Source organism: Rhinopithecus bieti, unplaced genomic scaffold (assembly GCF_001698545.2).
Source record: "Rhinopithecus bieti isolate Rb0 unplaced genomic scaffold, ASM169854v2 scaffold_52140, whole genome shotgun sequence".
NCBI classification, from domain to species: domain Eukaryota; kingdom Metazoa; phylum Chordata; class Mammalia; order Primates; family Cercopithecidae; genus Rhinopithecus; species Rhinopithecus bieti.
Genome location: NW_016820436.1, coordinates 310485 through 317040, shown reverse-complemented (window position 1 = coordinate 317040; position 6556 = coordinate 310485). Strand labels below are relative to the sequence as shown.

General features: G+C 44.1%; 1 pseudogene; it reads left to right on the top strand.

Moving 5' to 3' along the window:
• The first annotated feature begins 2389 nt into the window (after window positions 1–2389).
• Window positions 2390–4644, top strand: LOC108520414 (HIG1 domain family member 1A, mitochondrial pseudogene; annotated as a pseudogene).
• The last annotated feature ends 1912 nt before the right edge of the window (window positions 4645–6556 follow it).

The window sequence follows — 6556 nt, the reverse complement described above, 5'->3', positions numbered from 1 at the left end:
GATCCGGATTGATCCGGTTTCATCCGGTCTGATCCGGAATGATCCGGACCGATCCGGTTTGATCCGGTTTCATCCGGTCCGATCCGGTTCCATCCGGTTTGATCCGGTCCGATCCGGTTTGATCCGGTTTCTTCCGGTCCGATCCGGTTCCATCCGGTTTGATCCGGTCCGATCCGGTTTGATCCGGTTTCTTCCGGTCCGATCCGGATTGATCCGGTTTCATCCGGTTTGATCCGGTCCGATCCGGTTTCATCCGGTCCAATCCGGTTTTATCCGGTCCGATCCGGTTTGATCCGGTTTGATCCGGTTTGATCCGGTCTCGTCTGGTCTGATCCGGTTTGATCCTTTTTGATCTGGTTTGATTTGGTTTGATCCGCTCAGATCCGGTTTGGTCTGGTTTGATCCGGTTTGATCCGGTTTGATCCAGTCTCGTCTGGTCTGTTCCGGTTTGATCCGGTTTGATCAGGTTTGATCTGGTTTGATCCGCTCAGATCCGGTTTGATCTGGTTTGATCCGGGTTGATCCGGTATGGACTGACTTGATCCGGTTTGATTCTGTCCGATCAGTTTTGATCCGGTTTGATCCGGTCTGGTCAGGTTTGATCCGGTGTGATCCAGTTTGATCCGGTCTGGTCTGGTCTGATCCGGTTTGATCCGGTCTCGTCTGGTTTGATCTGGTCTGGTCTGGTTTGAAAGCGGTTTGATCCAGTGTGATGTAGTTTGATCCGTTTATATCCGGTCTGGTCTTGTCTGATCCGGTTTGATCTGGTCTGGTATGGTCTGATCCGGTTTGATCCGGTTTGATCTGGTTTGATCTGGTTTGATTTTGTATTTTTAGTAGAGATGGGGTTTTACCATGTTGACCAGGCTGGTCTCAAACTCCTGCCCTCAGGTGATCCACCTGCCTCGGCCTCCCAAATGCTGGGATTACAGGAGTGAGCCACCACGCCTGGCCAACTGTTACTCATTTTGATGCATCAGTGGGTGGTACAGCAAGTGGTTGGACTTCTTAAGAACCTCGGCCGGGCGCGGTGGCTCAAAAGCCTGTAATCCCAGCATTTGGGAAGTCAGGAGATCGAGACCATCCTGGCTAACCCGGTGAAACCCCGTCTCTACTAAAAAAATACAAAAAACTAGCTGGGCGAGGTGGCAGGCGCATTCAACAAATGCTTACTCAAAGTCCAGTGACAGGTGTCCTTCTAAGTCCCGGATGGACAAATAGGTATGAACAAAGCTGACAAAGTCTATCTCCTTGGGAAGCTCACATTTTGGTGAGAGAAAGAGAGCATCAAATAGATATATAAATATTTAATATAATGTAGTAAATGCCATGAAGAGAGGCAAAGAGATAGAGGGAGAAGGGGTATGACCTCAGAGAGGGCAATCAAGGAAGGCCTAGATTAGGGGAGGGGAAATTGAGTGCTTTCATGCACTGCTGGGATGCTCCTCAGAGGGGATGAGATGTGCAAAGGCCCTGAGACAGAGCAGCCTTGGTATGTTGGAGAGAAATGAGGAGATCAGAGCGGGTGGTCACAAGGGAGAACCAAGGCAGGATGTGAGCCTGAGGAAGCAGCCAGGGCCTGAGAGCACAGGGGCTTGTGGACCACACTCTCAAAAATGATGAAAAGCTGTTGGAGGATTGCAAACCAGCATGATCCCATTCAAATTGTAAAAGGAGCAACTCTGGCTATTGTGTGAATAGCCTGGAATGGGAAGTGGGCTGGGAGTGGAAGGACAGTGATCACTTAGAAATATATCACAGGCCTCGCAGCACACTGCACACCAATCTGGGCAAAAAGAGTGAAACTCTGTCTATAAAAAAGAAAAAAGAAAAAAAAGGACACATCCAATGTCCACAAGAGAAGAATCATTGATCACTGCTTACTGAGGATCTATTATGTGCCTGGGACTATGCAAGAAATTTTAAAGAAAATATCTCACTTAACTTTTACAATCACCATTCGAGGTAGGTATAATTATTCCCATTTCACAGACTGGGGAACAACTTTAATTTTTTTTATCCCTGTTTGAAATCATTTTAAAATATCAAAAGGCAGAAAAGTAGAATTGGACTGAAACAAATGAGATATTTTAATGTTAAAAAAATTAATCAAAAGACTAAATTTTTTTAGAGACAAGGTCTCACTATGTTGCCCAGGCTGGTCTTGAACTCCTGGGCTCAAGCAATTCTTTCAACTCGGCCTCCCAAAGTGCTGGGATTACAGGCGTACCTGAAAAAATTTTTGAGCTTTGTCTTTTAGTTTATTTCCTAAGGCAAATATAATGCACTCTCATCTCAGAAACAGTAAAATAGAAAGAAAGCAAAATAAGCAAAGGGAGCCCCCACAGTCCCACCTCGCTCTTCACCCACTTGCAGTCCTTTGATACGGATGTCACTGTGTGTGCCTTTTTTTTTTTTTTTTTTTTTTTTGGTGAGATGAGATTTACTCTTGTTGCCCAGGCTGGAGTGCAATGGAGCAATATCGGCTCACTGCATCCTCTGCCTCCCAGGCAAGCGATTCTCCTGCCTCAGCCTCCTGAGTACCTGGGATTACAGGCATGTGCCACCACGCCCGGCTAATTTTGTATTTTTAGTAGAGACTGGGTTTCACCGTGTTGCGCAGGCTGATCTCGAACTCCTGACCTCAGGGGGTCTGCCCGCCTCCGCCTCCCAAAATGTTGGGATTACAGGAGTGAGCCACTGTGCTTGGCCAGGATGTCACCATGCCCTTTTATTGCAGTGCTTTTCAAAAATGAGCTCATGCTGGCCAGGTGCAGTGGCTCATGCCTGTAATCCCAGCACTTTGGGAGGCCTAGGTGGGTGGATCCCAAGGTCAGGAGTTTGAGACCAGCCTGGCCAACATGGTGAAACTCCATCTCTACTAAAAATACAAAAATTAGCTGGGCATGGTGGCAGGTGCCTGTAGTCCCAGCTACTTGGGAGGCTGAGGCAGGAGAATTGCTTGAACCTGCAAGCGGAGGTTGTAGTGAGCTGAGATCGCACCTCTGCACTCCTGCCTGGGCAACAGGGCAAAACTCTGTCTCAAAAAAGAAGAAAAAAAAATGAGCTCATGCTATATATACTATTTTGTGAGACTCCATAATTCACTTACATCACCTTAGTAGGAGAGGTTGTCTCAAGCATTTTCTCTTTTCTTGGCCATTTAAGTTGTTTTCTTATTAATGAAGAGTTGCTGTGTCCTAAGATTTCCCATTACAATAAGAGCAAGAAAAAATTATTGAAAATAAATTCAGGCTGGGCGTGGTGGCTTACGCCTGTAATCCCAGCACTTTGGGAGGCCGAGGTGGGCATATCACGAGGTCAGGAGATCGAGACCATCCTGGCTAACACGGTGAAACCTCATCTCTACCAAATATACAAAAAAAATTAGCCAAGCGTGGTGGCGAGCACCTGTAGTCCCAGCTACTTGGGAGGCTGAGGCGGGAGAATGGTGTGAACCCAGGAGGCAGAGCTTGCAATGAGCTGAGATTGTGCCACTGCACTCCAGCCTGGGCGGCAGAGTGAGACTCTGTCTAAAACAAAAAAATAAATAAATAAAATAAAATCAATTCAAACTACAACTGAAAGACAATAGAAAATCTCTGGGAAAAAAATGGAAATGCTTTGCATAGAGGAAGACTAATCTGCAGGGTTTCCAATGCTCACTACTGGGGGTGTTGCTTTTCAGTGGTACTTTTGCTGTGGTTAAGTTGTTCTTAGCTTTCTTCCAAATTGCATGTTTGTTCGAATTCACTTTGGTCAAGTAGTTTTTTGGCTAACTCACATAAGCATTAATTAAAAATGACCAGTATTTATTTAGCTTTGAATATGTGTGCTCTAGCCCTAGTCCAAACCTTATTTTAATGAATCCTCCCAGTAATAGCGGAGCAAGGTCCTGGTAGCCTTTTCCATCTGATGGAAATGGACTCAGAGAGTCGGGGGGAGGAGATCATAACCCAAAGTCACCTGGCTGGGAAGTGGCAGAGGCTTGAGTTTGAGCCCAGACCATCCTGGATGCATCTGGGTCCTTGCCATTGTCCCTGGCCTCTCCCTCTCCTGTGAACCTTAATTGCTAGTAAGGGAAAGATAATACCAGGCTTATAATAAAATCTTTACTGACTCTAAAACCTTTTTCTTCTTCGGCTACAAGAGATATCCAGAAGTGTAACTTCAGTTTCTGAATTTAGCAACTAATTTGTCTATATTAAAAAGGTCTTTATAGGAGAAGCCGGCAGGACTGGGCGCATGGGTGGGGATCAGAAGCCGGTTGTCGTGAGAGGTTTCCTTCCTCTAGGGAAAATCTTCGATCAATCACTATATCAACAGACACAGATGTTTCCCTTTCTTCATATGATGAAGATCAGGGATCCAAACTTATTCGAAGAGGCAAAGAGGCCCATTCGTACCCACTGGAATGACAGGTTTTGCAGCAATTGTTGCATATGGATTACACACATTGAAGATCGGGGAAATACTAAAATGTCCCTTCATCTGATTCACATGCATGTGGCAGCCCAAGGCTGTGTTGTAGGAGCAATGACTGTTGTTATGGGCTGTTCCATGTATCAGGAATTCTGGGCAAAACCTAAGCCTTTAAAGAAGAGATGCTGTCTTGGTCTTGCTGGAGGAGCTTGCTTTAGTTAGACGTCTCATTATTGAAGTTACGTATGATCGTTGAAAATAAACTAATTTGTATGGGTTTAGATGGTAACACGGCATTTTGAATATTGGCTTGCTTTCTTGCAGGCTTGATTTGCCTGGTAACCGAATTACTAGTGATTAGTTTACTAACTAGGTCATTCAAGGGAGTCAAGTTAACTTAAAAGAAACATGTCACCTAAATGCACTTGATGGTGTTGAAATGTCCACCTTCTTAAATTGTTAAGATGAACTTGGTTCTAAAGAAGATAATAAGCCAACCCTGTAGTACCCCCAGTTTGCTGCAGAATCTCACCTCTTTTGGATGTTATATAAGCATCCTATTTGCCCCAGTTAATGTAACTTTTTTTTACCTGTTTTGTGGACTGGCTGGCTCTTTAAGAACTCTGTCCCAAAAGTGTGTGGAATATAACTGGTAAAGCTTCCCACAACTGACAATATATACGTGTGTGTTTAAACCAAATCTAGAAAGCTTACAATAGAGTTGCATAATAGCAGTATTTATTAAAGAATCACAATTGTAAACATGAGAATAACTTACAGATTCTAGTTTAGTTCTTTGGTAATTGCAAACTATATTTTTGCTGCTGTTATATTACAATAACTTTGAAATGTCGTCTTGAAATAGAAATATGTATTTTAAGCGCTCATGCAAAGGTAAATGAACACTTTTAAGTGTGTGCATTGCTTATTTTTCCATAAAAATTGTAAATATTAAACTGAACACCTATAATGGATTTTATTAATGACTTATGAACAAGCTGGTTTGGCCAGACAGTATACCCAAACTTCTATATACTACAGAATGCTATTTCACTTGTGAAATTCTCTTGTCTAACCTGAATTTACATTCCATGGTGATAACATGGTATATGTATTGTTATTAAAGTAAATGACCGGCCGGGCACGGTGGCTCACACCTGTAATCCCAGCACTTTGGGAGGCCAAGGTGGGCGGATCACCTGAGGTCAGGAGTTCGAGTTCAGCCTGGCCAACATGATGAAACCCTGTCTCTACTAAAAATACAAATACTAAAAAGAACATGGATATTTATATATATATAAAAAATATATGTAAAAATTAGCCAGGTGCGGTGGTGGGCATCTGTAGTTCCAGCTACTCGCGAGGCTGAGGCAGGAGAATTGCTTGAACCCGGGAGGCAGAGGTTGCAGTGAGCCACAATGGTGCCACTGCACTCCAGCCTGAGCGACAGAGCAAGACTCCGTCTCAAAAAACAGCAACAAAAAAGTAAATGACCATATCAAAAAAAAGGTCTTTATAGTAACGCTGTGGTGCTAGATAGTGTATGTTTTCATTTCCGTGCATTGTCTTGGTTTATAATGTGAACTGTCATGGGAAATAATAAAAAATTACATATTAATAAAAGGAGCAAGCAAGGAAAAAAGAACTCTCAAGTGCACCAGAACCATTCATTGCCCCAGAGGAAAATTAGTTCAGATGTAAACTGGAAATCTGGGAAGACCAGCAGCCTGGCGGAATGCACCTCTAGAAAGGGAGTATACCATGGAGGCCAGGCAGGGCCATGGAGAACAACCTGTGCTAGGCCAGGAACCAGGACGCCTGAGCTCCAGCCCCAACGCAAGTCATTTCACATGGGTTTTATGGAGTTTCTTCCTCACTTGTTTCTTGGTTTATTGCACAAGCATGTGCTGGGTACAGCCTCTGGATCCAGTTCTACATTGGGTAGGGGGAACACTGAGATGCCAGGGGCACCCCACATGGCCCTGCCCACAAGGAGCCTGAGGTCTAGAACATAGACAAGCTGCAAACAATGAGTGCAGTATGATGTGCTTGCTGGACGCTGAAATTTATCCCTGAGAATACTGGAGTTTCATGAGAATTGTATAATTTATCATTTCTTTTGATGATAATAAAA